This window comes from Rattus norvegicus, chromosome 20, assembly GCF_021556685.1.
Source record: "Rattus norvegicus strain SHRSP/BbbUtx chromosome 20, alternate assembly SHRSP_T2T, whole genome shotgun sequence".
Taxonomy (NCBI): domain Eukaryota; kingdom Metazoa; phylum Chordata; class Mammalia; order Rodentia; family Muridae; genus Rattus; species Rattus norvegicus.
Window position 1 is genome coordinate 17307816 of NC_141553.1, and position 15767 is coordinate 17323582.

A 15767-nucleotide genomic window follows, 5' to 3' on the forward strand; every position below is an offset into this window, starting at 1 on the left:
CTTGACTTCTGCAAGTTTTTCTTTCTGCAAGTGTGTGTGTGTGTGGTGTCCTTTTTAAATTTACTAATGTTAGATAATTGAGTAGAGTCTATTAAAGTCATGGAAAAGATAAATGCTAGTTCTTAACATTAAGTCTGATATTTATATGCCACACTGCCCTCAATCTGTAAAAACCATGAACTTAATTCACATGCTGCTTATCGAATTGCCTATTCCATAAAGAAACACATATCAACATATGCATATAGTATAATGATATATATGTGTGTCATATATATATAATGATATATATGACACACATATATATCCTTTTCAGATATATATATATCCTTTTCAGATATATATATATATACATATGTATGGCAATTTTTAAACAAAACATACAAATACTCTATTTTTAAGAATATTTTTGAAACTTCATACATGTATAAAATATATATTATTATATCTAACACTACTCTCTCAGAACCCCATGATTCCCCTGTCTGGTCTCCATTAGAAAGTAATAAGCCACTGTCCACAGTGGAAAAGGGAAAACATTTTTCCAAGTCAACTAATTTCTGCAATGTAGATGGGCTGTCTCTGCTCACTTCTCTTGGGTCCTGTCGTTGACTCAGGATTTCTCATTCTGTGACCTCTGTGGCACCCACACTCTTTCACAAGAATAAAATAATCTTTGCTTAAAATTGTAGTCTTTCAAGGGGACATTCTACACGCTTTCCAGGATGGATTGTATTTGTAAAACAAACATGTCAATAGCTAGCAGGTAAAATACTTTCATGCATTTTGTAGTATCACTCAGTTTTCCAGATTCTACTGTGGTTCTCTTCCTTTTATGGAAAAGAAGGGCTCCTCTTTACTGGGTCGTGGACACATCATTTGTGTCAATTGTTAGGAACTGGATCGCATCCACTTAAAATTTGGTGGACATGATTTTATTTGGAGATGGACCTGGAGAAGAGTTCCACAGATGGACTTTAATCCAACCGAACTGTTGGGTTACATCTTGCTACATAACAAGAGAGATATTAGCTAGTGACACCAAGGAGAGTCCATATGAAGAAAAGATTAGAACATCCAGGTTCTAAAATTGTAAGAAAATGCATTCCTATCATTGAGTCCACATATCCATATGGGTTTTTACAATGTCCCTAGCAAAGGGACACATCTAACAACAAGCATCTCATCCTTATTGTTGGTTGAGTTAAGATCTCATGTAGCCAAGTTTGCTTCCAATGATCTATATAGCTGAGGATGACCATGAAATCCTGATCCTTCAGTTGTTACCTCCCAGATATAACACTACTATCTTTCAAACATCTTATTTAGAAGTAGAATAATGGTGGCTTCCTTCTCTTCTGTGAGAATAGTCAGTGATAGCTGACTATATACCATGGGTCTAACAGTTTCCAATATGGCCAACCTCTCTGGAACCTACTTCCTCCCTTGTTTTATTTATTTTTTTTTTTTGGCAATGATTATTCAAAGGTTTATCTGCAAGGTCAAGATACCATGCTGACTTCCCACTTGTATGAGTTCATTGGCAGTTGTCCCAGAGGTGAGCCATACACATTAGGTTTCATCATCCATCCCAAGAGACTCATTAAAGGTGCAAGAAACTTGAGTGCCCCTTGTCTTTCTCAAGACCACTTCTGTTAATGGAGACTGCCAGACATCTAGATCAAAATTAATATTTTGGCTACATATAATATACAGTGAAGACTCAAGTTTTGCATCATTATAACACACACTGCAATGGGATTTTAGTCAACAAAGTGGAGAAAATGAAACCAAGGCTACTGTTGGGTTATCTGGATAAATAAGAGATCGTATGCCTCCATTTATGGACTTCAATCTGAAGGATTTTAGAATGAAAGTAGAAATAGAATAATGCAAGGTATGTTTGGTGCTTCCTGTCCACCAAGGTAGATAGACTGGTATACCAATGGTTGTACCAGTTTGCAAGGGTGACCCATAGGAAGATCAGCAGCCTCAATTAACTCAGACCTCAGGGAACCCCCAGAGACTGAACCACCAACCAGACAGCATACACAGGCTGGTCGGAGGCCCTCAAAACATATGTAGCAGAGGTCTGGCCTCAGTGGAAGATGATGTGCCTAATTCTTGAGAGACTTTAGGTTCCAGAGAAGAGGGAGGTCTGGGAGTGTGGGGGAGCACCCTCTTGAAGACAAGGGGGTAGGAATGGGTAGGAGGGAAGGACCAGGAATGGGGTGGGGCAATCTGAATGATTTTAGAATGAAAGTAGAAATAGAATAATGTACGAGTATGTTTGTTGTGTGAATTTTACCCCAAGAGCATCCTTAGGGTTCAAAAGGTAAACAGTACACTTACTTCTGTCAAGGCAGTTCCTACTCAATTCGTGCTTTTCACTACATGCTTCCCAATGCATGCTTCCTGATGCATACTGTCCACAGCTCACTACTCAATGAATGCCTTCCAGCAAATGCTCCCCATCAGAGCCCTCCCACCAAGTGCTTCTCACTGTGTTTGCCACATACGCTTCCCGCCTCAGGCTCCAGGAGAGGGAAAGCAGGCACAACCGACAGTTCGAAGAACACACATTTGAGCGTGTCTTGCAAACATCACAAGCGCATTCGAGACTGTAACACACAGTCAGCTTTTGATGAAGTGCTGATTTTTCTCAGTAGAACAACATTTCTTTAAACTGTGGCAAGATTTCTGATGGGCATAGCACCTAAGTAAACATAAAATGGGCAGGAATTCTCCCAATGATTACCAAACAATACCATTTCCACTGTGAGGACGTTTCCATTCACCTTGAATGTGTTTAAACATGAGTCCATGTGCGCCTCTCCTGAACTCAATCAAAGTATTGCCGTTCTCCACTTGCCTGGATTTTTGAGAGATCTCAAGAGATATTAATTGTAGTGTGTTCAAAGTTAAAGTTATTATGTTAGCACCTTCTGAAACCCGCCTCTCACCCAGCATTCCCTCTGCTGGAAGGACCCAGGAAGTGTGCTCATTGGGGGACGTGGGGGCGTTGCTCAATTACCACTACCAGAGGAGTAATTATAATGGATCCTCTCCCCACCATCATGCACTGAGATATAGCTTGCTTCCTCATCTCTGAATGAGAGTTCACACTTCATCCCATCCCCATTGATCAGTATACTAGCTGTCCACCCAACTAGAACCTTCCATGTTGCTCTGGTGCCTTTCTTATCGGGTCCAAGTTCCAACTCCCTGGAAGACATCAGTGTCCTCTCTTTAGATTTTTTTTTTTCATTGAAGGGACTTTCAAGTATTTCCTCATTTGTGCCGGAATGAAAGACATTTTTTTTAAATTATTTTATTTCCAGTCCAGCCATTGCCCCTCCCCCATCCCTGGTCCCTACCTCCTACAGTTACTCATCCATTCCTCCCCCATTGTCTTCAAGAGGAAGCTCTCCCGCACCCCCACCCAGGGCCTCCCTCTTCCCTGGGACCTCAAGTCTCTTAAGAATTAAGCACATCTTCTTCCACTGAGGCCCGATTAGGCAGACCTCTGCCACATCTGTTCTGAGGGCCTCAGACCAGCCTGTGTTTGCTGCCTGGTTGGGGGCTCAGTCTCTGTGGGTTCCCTGGAATCAGAGTTAATTGAGACTGCTGGTCTTTCTATGGGGTCACCCTTGCAAACTGGAACAACCACTCAGGAAGTCAATCTGGCAGTTACTCAGAAAATTGAAAATAGTTTTACCTGATGACCTGGCTATACAATTCTTGGGCGTATACCCCAAAGACGAATCCCCCCCATAACACAAGGATGAGTGCTTCACTATGTTCATAGCAGTCTTATTTGTAATAGCCAGAAGCTGGAAACAATACAGATGTTCCTCAACTAAAAAAAAAATGGATACAGAAAGTAACACAATGGGATGCTTATCAGCTATTAAAAACTAGGACATCATGAATTTTGTAGGCAAAGGGATGGAACTAGAAAATATCACCCTGAGTGAGGTAACCTAGAACCAAAAGAATGAAAGACTTTTAAATCATGTCCTTCATTAAATTTGTTGATCACCATTAAAGATCAAGAGGCCAGTTCACCCACTCACTTCAAGGACCAGAAGTGCTCTTTCCCAAAGGAGAAAGGAACGTCAGCAATGTTAGCTTCATGAGTAAAATAACATCTTGAAACTAGCCAAGTTTCTGATTTAGACAAAGGTGTACAGAGCTTCCTGCTGTAAGAGCAGTTATCACTGTGGCCTTCATAGACTGTAAATGGGTGAGAATAACTGAAGCGAAGAAACCACTTCGCGGAAAGAGATAAGGCAACAGATATTCTCACGCCAGTTTAACAGCTTTACATCAATCAAATCCCAGCATTAGTTTCTTGGGTTATCACATTCCACAGTGTCTGAATTCTGCCCCTACGCTCCAACAACCCCATCTTGACCTCTCAGCTTATACCTATCAAAACCAGACTCATTTCTGCACAGGAGTATGGCTTGTAAGGAAGATGTATTCGTTTGTCCACACTTTCCTGCTAAGATCAATACACCAATAAAGAGCCCAATTCAGTTCCTTATCCCAGCATCCCCATGTCTCATGATAATCACAGTTAAATTAAGTTAGGAAGGTTTATCCCTTCAAAAACTTGCAGGTCAATACTGGCTGAAACGTGTAGGCAGCCTGTGGTCAACACTTGTCACCATCCTCTGTGTCTCTACTCTGTGGATACCATGCTGAAAATTCTCTCATATGGAAAGTCTCCAGGTCCCGTCTACAAATGACTATCAACGAATAGTTTCTTTGTCATAAGCTATTATGAGGAAATCATATTTACCCAAAAGAGGTCTCTGAAAATTCAAGCAGCCTTTGGGAATTCTGTCTTTAAAATAAGTGTGTTCCTCAGCTTATAATACCTATTTGTTTTCTAGTAACTTATTATGATGGGAAAGCAACATACATGGAAATGAAGCCATACTTCAAGTTTGAAATTTGATTATTTCCCCTGAGCAAATCTGTACAAATCAAAGGTCATATTGATTTCGTATAAATTATAAAACTCTCTCCTGTTCTGGACACTGGCAGCTAGCCTTTGATCTCAGACAGTCATGTGATCATGAAGTAAAACACATATTATGGTATAGTGATCTTTGGCTCTAAGGTAGGATTATAGGTTTAGGTGCTTATGTTCAATGAATTTTTGATCTTCAATATGTCCAAAGCATTATGGGATTATCAGGGATGCTACAATTTGAATGTGAAATGTCCCTGATGATGATCTCCTGTGTTTGAGCATTTGTTTACTAGCAGATGGTACTATTTTAGAAGACTGTAGACTCTTTTTTGTAAGAGTCCTCCTTGCTATGATAACTGAACCATTAGAGTTAGTTCTCTGCTTCTGGTTTGCTATTCAAATCCCCATGACCAGATTCCTAGGATTCTGACATCCAACCAAGCTACCTGTTCCCATGGAAACAGTCCCACTGTGATGAACCATACCCTTCAATCTATGAGCCAAAATAAGCTTTGCCTTAAAGTTGCTTCTGTTGGGTAGTTTGTCATAGAGAATAGAAAAGAACCCGAAACAAGGATGTAAGTACATTTTAGAGTGAGGTGCATAAGGTAGCAATTTACAAACACTTGTACTTTGCTCCAGAGAGAAATGGGAACATTACTAAGAAAAATAAGTATTAAATGCTTTGAACTAAAAATGCTTCATAAAACATTGACATACTAGCATTTCTATGCATTGTTCACAGATTTAACTCAATAATAACTATACAGATGGTGTAATTTTCTTCTCTGTTGTAACAACCACAGTGGTTTTTAATTGTTGTTGCTGTTTAATTCTTATTGGCTTTAGCTCAGAACAGAACCTAGGTAGGTCCTCTGCAGGAGTAATAAGTGCTTTAAACTACATTGTGATCCTTCCATGGCCCAGATTAAAATTTATAGAACTGATAGACATGATGTTTGGTTAATCAGGGTGTATTTTATAAAGTCACACACACACACACACATGCATGCACACCCACACAAACCCACACACATTCACACACAAGCACATGCACACACACACATGCACACATGTACACATACATTTACACACAAACATCTAAACACATACACTTGCATGTACACACATACACACATGCACACACATGCATGCACACACACATGCATGCACACACATACACATGCACACACACATACACATGCACACACATGCACACACATGCACACACACACACACACACACACACACACACACACTGTATTGTTGCTTTCTCTTCTCCGTCTTTGCTTTCTCTGCCTCCTTCTCAATGTTTCCTATCTCTTCTCACTGGGCATTTCCTCTGCTTTGGTCCTTTTCCTTTCTTCCTCCTTTCCTTTCTTCTGTCCTTATTCTTGCTTATGTCCCTATTCTTTACTTGTCATTTTTTAAGTTATTAAGGTATTAATTGTTTAAATGAATTGATGTCATTGAAATTCTTGTAAGTGGCTAGTGTATTGATTGTGTCCATCTACTATGTGGTATTTTCACTGTACTTTTTTACATTAGGATTGCAGTACATTTTAACTGATTACTGTACAACAAAATGCTGGTAGACCCTACCTCTTTTCCATGTGGATATTCAGCTTTCACTGCTCTATTTACTGAAGAAGCTGTCCTTCTGTTTTTCCTCCAACATGTGTTTTTGGTACCTTCAGTGGTTTGAAGAGGCTTGGCCCAGGGAGTGGCATTAGTAGGAGGTATGGCCTTGTTGAGGTATGTATGACCTTGTTGGAGGAAGTAGTATATCATTGGGGGTGGGATTGGAGGCTCCTATGCTCAAGCTCTGCCCAGTGGAAAAGAGCACCTCCTCCTAGCCACCTTCAGATGGAGATGTACGACTCTCAGCTTCTCCAGTACCATGCCTGCCTGCATTATGCAACGTTTCCCACAATGATAATAATGGAGTAAACCTCTGAAGCTGTAAGCCAATTAAACGTTTTCCTGTATAAGAGTTGCCTTGGTCATGGTATCTCTTCCGACCAGTAAAACCTTAACTAAGAAAGTATCTATGTTGAGATTCAGTTGGTTAAAGATATAGAAATGTATTTCTGGGCCCTCTTGACCACTGGTCTATAAGTGTTTCATTGCCAAGGTCAAGCTCCATGATGTCTTCAAATTAGGCACTATGATGCTTCCAGTTTTGCATTTTGTTTAGGATTGAATTGCTTTATCTTTTCAGGGTGACTTTGCCCTCTTTTCCCCTCTCCTCACCTCTCCTCTCTTCTCTGCCCCTCCCCTCTCCTCTCCTGTTTGTCCTCTCCTCTGAAGAATTCTGTTGTCATTCTAATTGGCATTGTATTGTTCTCAGATACTTTTTGATTAGTAATGGCATTTTGTCGTTGTTTATTCTCCAAATCTATGAATGTGAAAGATCTTGTCATGTATTAGTTTGTTTTCATTTCAAATGTTTCTCTTTCTCTTCCTCATTTGTTTATTCTACCTCTCTTTACTATAGGCTCTGTTGGAGAAGTTCTATAGAAAGTTGATCTGGATTTTCAAATTTTATATGCAACTTTGGTTTCCATGAAAGTATAGCTAAGTATATACTTCTTCTTCAGTCAGAAATCCTACATTAATGAAAAGAATTATATTTAGAAGAGATGAGGCTAGATGCTGAATACTTCTTCCAATGGTCCCTCTGCAGTGTGATCCAGCCAGGAAATGTTGGAGGTTTAAAGTCTGCAAAGTAGCCAAAGCTTACATTTTAAGCCACTACATCTGTCTCATCAATGTAGACACAGTTAATTAAAACAGAGATCAGAATTACATAACTTGTAACTTCAAACAATGTTTCCAAATGAGTATAAAAATCTTCTCCATCAGTTTTGTCTCTGGTTCTACAATTAGCATATTTGGTGTTCAAAACATAATTCTAGTTATTAAGAGACTACCAGAATAAAGAATTATTAACTGTACCAAGACATCAAAGTAAGCTAATTTGTACCTTTGTTCTCTCCATCAAATGTGATGCTTTACACACTCTCCTGGTTATTGTTCTCTTTTTGTTAAAATACGTACCTAGATTTTTAATATTTTATCTTACATGTAAACAAAAACGATGCTTTAAAAAGAACCTCAAACTTAAATGAAGAGTTGATCAGGAATATTTAAAATCTCAAAGCCAGAGCTGAACAACTACTGAAACTTCATTTCACAGATGAGGAAGGGAGAATAAAATGAATGGCCTTCTATTTCCCAAACCGAAGGAAGAGAGATCTGCCCCAGCACACCAATCTTTCTTTCTAAAACAAGAAATAGCTTTGTAACTAAGTCTGTGCTTTCAGACAGGGACAGTCTTAAGATTAGGGAGTTTTCTAGCAAGATAAAAGCCTTAGAGCTCCATTCATTTCGAACAATTCAGAGGATTGAAGAACACTAAGAAAACCCATCGGATACAAGGATGTAAATGGTCTTGTGTTAGTTTGAACTTACTGACAGTCACTGGTTTTAAATTATACATGTGGTCCCAATGGCTTGGTGCCATGTTCCCCATTGCACATACATCGTTGTTGAGAGTAAACCCCTTGTATTGATGTTTTAGGGCTTATTCTGTTGCTTAATACCAGTTATTTAATTAAGGACTTTCTGAATATGAGATGTGACTTGCATCTGGACTTGTATCCAGAACTTGCTCATTTTCCACACATCATGTCCCTCCCTGAGAAAATATTTCAAAATGGTCAGCATGGCACCACTGTATACACTTCCCCTACAACACCCTGCAACCTGTTTGATCCAAAAACTCCAATCTAGAATTCTTGAGAAACAAAATAAAAGAAGAACAGGGTGGTGGCATCTAAATTAATATGTCATTGACTTATGATAGGCTTACAAAACATCTCTGACAGGGACCTCAAGAAAACAGATACGTGTAACCCCTTTATTTGGATACAGGTTAATTAAAACTGAAAGAATGAACATTTCTGGAGTCACAACATGTCCTCTGTATGTGAGATCAAGCAGGCATTCAGATCCATCTGACACTAAAACTCTTCAGAGATCAGGATGGGCCAAGTTGTGCTTCACGAATAAGCATTTCTCCAAAGCTAAATAGACAGACAAATTACACATTCCTCTTCCATCCAGAATCCATAGCCCAGTCAATAAATGAAGTCACCCTGGCTTACAACAAGCATCTGTACACCAGTCACATAACCAAGTGTCCTTTGAGTGTAGGCTCAGTCCTACGCCACATTTTCTCTGAAATCCGGAATGGCAGAATACTCAGTTCTCCAAGCAAGAATTATTATTTTGCCTAATAAAAAGAAAGAGAGAGCAAACTAGAGGGAGACAAATTCCTGCTTGGAAGTGATGGGACACACACCTGCTCTGGGTTGTTGGCAAAGCTCACAGTGTCCAGAAGTCAATGCGAGGCAATACAGAAGTGAGACCCTCCATTCATACAGCACAGTGCATCCCATGTGCTCTGTGGCAGCATCTTAGGTCTTTTCCTTTCTGATTATTTCATTGCCTCCACTCCTCACAACTCATTGTGTGCCTTCTCTCCTCATCAGGTACCCAACTGAGATGGTAAGGAGCATCATAGGAGTGTGTGAAGGATGGGCAATGTGTAGTACCAAGGGCAGCTCCCAGGTGAGCTCTTCAAGTGCAGTTTCCTAAAAGATACCAGCAGATAGGGTCAGACAGAAGGAGCTCTGCTGAGATGCTGTGACATCAGTGAATTTGCTAATGATTGTCATGTTGCCCTTGTTACTATTCATGTGACTGACATTACTTTTAACCTCAACTCAGTGAGCTGGAAGAACCCCACCAGCACAAAAGGAATTTAATTTTCAAATACTCAGTCATCAAGAGCACCTCTTCAGTGTGCTGCTACTTTGCACTTTCTTCTGTTAGAAGTAAAATCTCTGATGGAAAGTATCTGAGAGAAGAGTATCAATTTATGTTTTGCAAATAACCAAATCATGCAACCCTAATCTTTGAGCTATGGAGAGTGACCAGTGTGTTCTTGAAAGTTCAGCTTACCACTGGGCATCCAAAGCCTAGGGCATAAGGCTCTGTGAGTCAAAACCAACTAGTCTTGGCCCTTCTGACAGTGGAGAAGTGAATGCTGTTGAATATGATTAGGAAACAGGCTTGAATCATGAAGTACACATAGCAAAAGGACATTTTTACAATACACACCGCCTTGAGCCTGCTTCTTGTTTAATAAGCGTTTTTAGTGTCTTTACCAACTAAGAACAGGCACAGTGAGTCTTAGGAAATCATTCATCCACACTTCATGTTTTAATTATACAATTAGTTTTCAACATTTTCTCTGAAGTATGCATGCTGCACTCAGAATGATTGGAGATGTTATTTGCTTTATCTTGTCCTAAAGATGTGGGTACACATTCTAATGGTTTCTTTGCTTGGAAGCCTTTAAAGTACTTCTTCAATCACTCTGCACCCTCAACTGTCCACAGGAAACATTAAAATTTGAAATAACTACTTCTCTACCATACAATGAGATGTAGCAGTATGTTAAATTGTAACTGTTACTCATTACTAATTTTTAAGAAGATCCTATGTCTCTGGATGTCTGTGTTTGTTCTACTCTGAGTGACTGACCTTTCCTGTTCACCACTGCACTTGCTCATTGCCTTCTTGTGGATGCAGGACCACTGTTTAGACAAATGATATAAACCTTGGACAAGATACACATTAAACTATTTTATGCTGAACATTAGTTTTTCATTGCTATAACAAAACAATTGAAGCAGGCTGTTTATAGAAAGTGGAAAGTTAGTTTTGCATGTATGATGGTTTGTATATGCTCAACACGGGGATTGGCACTATTAGAAAGTGTGTTGGAGTAGGTGTGTCACTGTGGGTGTGGAATGAAAGACCCTTCTCCTAGCAGCCTGAAAGCCAGTAGTCTCATAGCAGCCTTCAGATGAAGACATAGAATCCATAGCTATTCCTGCACCATGCCTGCCTGGCTGCTGCCATGCTCCCACCTTGATGATAATGGACTGAACCTCTGAACCGGTAAGCCAGCCCCAATTAAATGTTGTCCTTATGAGAGTTGCCTTGGTCATGGTGTCTGTTCATAGCAGTAAAACCCTAACTAAGACAGCAGGTTTTTGGTGTTTCAAGGTTCACAGGTTACATCTGGTCTTGGCTCCTAACTACTAGTAGTTAGGGGAAGGGTCATGCACACACATACCCAATTGTCCAGTCTCTTTAGATCTTGCTCTAAGCCCCTAGGACTCAATCGTGGAGCTCTATCCAGTGAATCCATATAATCTACATAATAATATAGATCACATCTTAAAAGCCTTACTCCCAAACAGCATAATTCAAATTTAATATTGCACAATGAAAATTCAACTAAAAATCATAAAGGCCTGGAGATACTGAAACCACACTCAAGCCATTGCACTCGATCTATGCTTTATATTTTTCAATTTTTAAAAAGCAAATCTGTCAACATCTAAGTATGTAGCCCCTGGAACTGATGGTATGAAAGTTTTCAAAGTCTTCTAGACAGTTCAGTCAAGTTGACAGGAGCCCAAGGCTCTGGTATGTCTTAAAGACAGAGTGATCTTAAACTATAATTTCTAGTGTAGAAGACACTCGTCTGTCCTGAGGAGGGATCTGTGACAACTCTTAAGATAATGACTTAACTTTATTCTTCACTGAACTACTTAATGGTGGTGAACCAATTGTTAACATTATCTATTAACTGGGCTTTCCTTTGTTTTCATTGCTAATCGACAATGCATATATGCATCAAACTTGTATGCATATATAAACAAATTTTATTAGCATCGCGTAACAGATGTAGTTCTTTTTAAAGGGACTTTTTTTTTTTATTAACTTGAGTATTTCTTATATACATTTCAAGTGTTATTCCCTTTCCCGGTTTCCGGGCAAACATCCCCCTCCCCCCTCCCCTTCCTTATGGGTGTTCCCCTCCCAACCCTCCCCCCATTGCCGCCCTCCCCCCCACAGTCTAGTTCACTGGGGGTTCAGTCTTAGCAGGACCCAGGGCTTCCCCTGCCACTGGTGCTCTTACTAGGATATTCATTGCTACCTATGAGGTCAGAGTCCAGGGTCAGTCCATGTATAGTCTTTAGGTAGTGGCTTAGTCCCTGGAAGCTCTGGTTGCTTGGCATTGTTGTACATATGGGGTCTCGAGCCCCTTCAAGCTCTTCCAGTCCTTTCTCTGATTCCTTCAACGGGGGTCCTGTTCTCAGTTCAGTGGTTTGCTGCTAGCATTTGCCTATGTATTTGCTGTATTCTGGGTGTGTCTCTCAGGAAGGATCTATATCCGGCTCCTGTCGGTCTGCACTTCTTTGCTTCATCCATCTTGTCTAATTGGGTGGCTGTATATGTATGGGCCACATGTGGGGCAGACTCGGAATGGGTGTTCCTTCAGTCTCTGTTTTAATCTTTGCCTCTCTATTCCCTGCCAAGGGTATTCATGTTCCCCTTTTAAAGAAGGAGTGAAGCATTCACATTTTTATCATCCGTCTTGAGTTTCATTTGTTCTAGACATCTAGGGTAATCCAAGCATTTGGGCTAATAGCCACTTATCAGTGAGTGCATACCATGCATGTCTTCCTGTGATTGGGTTACCTCACTCAGGATGATATTTTCCAGTTCCAACCATTTGCCTACGAATTTCATAAAGCCGTTGTTTTTGATAGCTGACTGCTGAGCCATCTCTTCCTCCACTGAAGAATCTTATGAACTGTTTTGGCAAAATTCAGGAGTTATAGAATTTGCTTTTATAACTATATGTCAAGTTAAAGCTGCAAATATTTGATTCTTATCTGGTGTCCTACACAATTATTTTTCTTCATTGAAGTGCAAATATTAAAACTCCTGCATTTTGTCATTAAAACAGTTCATAAGTTTTTCAATATTGTTAATGAGTTATACATACATAATAGATCCCAAAGTTATGCATACAAGAATACAAGTATTAACTGTCACTATTAATGTTTTATAAACATAGGTGCTGATGTGCAGAGAATTCATGTGTCTTACTAAAGATAAACTTAAATATATGCGTGAAATTAATTTATCAAATATATCTTTGAGTCACTGTATAGGCCAAACTCTGATTTCAACGTTGGGGCAAGAGACAGAAGGAAATTATAATGTTGTTCTGTAATGTGGACATTATGTGTATTTTTAACATAGAATAATTAGGTATTAATCTACTGAGTTGATTCTAGATATTATGTAGTGTTTGGGAAAATCCAATGAGAATAGAATAAAAATAACCAACTGATTTGCAAGCTGTAAATTCATGTAGAGTGTTCAAAAGAGTCTTCATGAGAAACCCAAACTTTGGAAAAACTTAGAAGGATAAGATATAGAATGTCCAGAGGTACAAGGGCTCCTGGAAGAAGCTCAGGCAGTAGGGTAGCCTGTGCGCTGTCATCGGGTTGGGCTGTTCTGCCTTCTTAAATGATAATAAGAACTCAGTATAGTTAGAGGATAACCACGTGGTTACAACAGTAGTTTCAGACAATGAGGGCAATAGGAGTTCAACACAAGATGCTAACTGAAGCCTACTGAGTACTTAAAAGAAATTTCCTATTTTAGCATCAGGAACTACCCAACTTGAGTTCTTATATAAAGGAGAGTATATCAGTTCCTAGGTGCTGACATGCCTATACTCAGCTGAATCCACAGGTTCAAATGTCAACATCAGTATTCTCTTCGTTACCATCTCTCTCCCAGGATGACAAACCCCCTGCTTATACTTGTGTTATTCCAGAAAGGTTCCCCTATAGCAGCCAACAGGCTTGGCTACAAACTTAGCAAGCTTCAGTGAGGGGAAGCTTGTCCTGGTGACATTGTATCAACAGCAACAGTGTAGAAACTTGTATTAGCTTTGATCCATCACTCCTGCTTATAAACACTGCTACCATCCATAAATGTACTGAGGGCTGGGGAGATAGGGAACCCTGAAAGTTTGACAACCTGAGATTGAGATCCATAACCTATGTAGAAACTCGATGGGATGGTATATATCTGTAATTGAGGCACTCCTGTGGCAAGATGGGAGGCAGAGACATGAGAAATGGCTAGAAACTCAAGGGAAAGCTAAGAGGAGGTGCACAGCACAGAGGTTTAAGGCATAAGAGATACTGTGTCTCAGCAAGGTAGAGGAGGGAGACATTTTCCATGATACGTTGTGGCATACCTGTGTGGTGACATGTACTCACCCAACACCTACACACAAACACATACACACACACACACACACACACACACACACACACCATAAATAAACAATAAACTTTTAAAATAAACTGTGATGCAATCCTGAAAGTTGAGAACTTGACCCTTGCATCCGAGGCAAAAAAGTAGACCCATTTCCCAGAACCACACTGATAAGAAAAAATTAATTCCATGGAGAGGAGCACAGAGCAGTTTGGTTGCATAGCTAACTCCTTCTTTACTCCTAGCAAACAGAGTGAAGCCATGCACATATTCGGACTCCACACTCTGTCCTCTTTCCTCAGAAAATACATTGGTATGAAGAACACAGACATTCTCTCCAGCAGTCACGAGAGCTGTAGTTATTAATCTCTCTAATTTGTTTGATACTTCTCTCTTGTTCGTCACAGCACAGTCCCACAGTCCCCTCCTATCTATGCTCATGAAATCACTCTCCACTGGTGGGATGTTTTCTTACAGGAAGAGTTCTTACTCTGGAGACTATCAATATTGACATAGCACCCTTCCACTTCTGGACATATCAGACAGGTACTTAGCACTACAACTAGAGAACTATATGGAATTCTTAGCAGAAAGTGGCAGAATTCCTGAACAACACAATACTGGAAATTTGCATCCTATTACAGGCCCTGCACATAAGAAAAAAAATGAGCCTGGTGAAGTCTCTTTCTACCCTCTATTAGCTAAAAATTGACTAGACAGAGCTGAAGTCAACTGTTATGTGGTAATATGCAATTTCTTATGTCTATACAGACAGACCTGGAATCCTATAGTATTTGTGTTTCAAGACCTGCCTGGGTCCTGGGAGATGAACTATTACAGGACAATGCTCTTAGTATAAGAGCAGTGCAAGGCTCACAACAGTGACTGTAGCTGGAGATGTGCTGCCTAGATCCAAGTCTATATGGAACTCTAAGATTCCACCGGTCAAATGCATTCCAGACGTCTCTCCCTCTACTTTCCCCTCACCTGATCTCTCCTGCTCCCATCCCCACCTGCCCACAATCCGTCATTTGCTTTCTTGTAAAAGTTTGGGTGTTTGTTTGTTTGCATCTTAAGGGGTATAAGGGATGGATAAAGAAGTGATCTAAAGGCTAATTATTTAAATTTTAGGCATCATACCATAGCATGAGTTATATTCCACAACAGTCACTCAGAGTACTAAGCTATAGTAACAGCTTGTTTAATATTTTGAAATGTATGGGCTTCTCTGCCAGGTGGATGGGGCAGAAAGGTTGATCCTCTGTGATGAATGTCCCTCTAAATTCTGTTTGGCAAACACTCCTGCTTCCTAAGATCTTAATGCTCTTCTTTACCTGTGGACACAATAAATTCCCAGTGAGCCCTCATACTTTGTGGAAAAACAATGTGTCCTCTTGTGCTTCTCCTCAGGTGCAGCTCAGACTGAATACCAATTCAACAGTGTTACATTTCTGCCTTGAAACTTGAGTATTTATAATTCTTTAATTTGGTTTTGATGTCTTAGGAAATTATGATTTCAGGGAAAGAGAGACCTTAAATGATATTACTTAAAAAA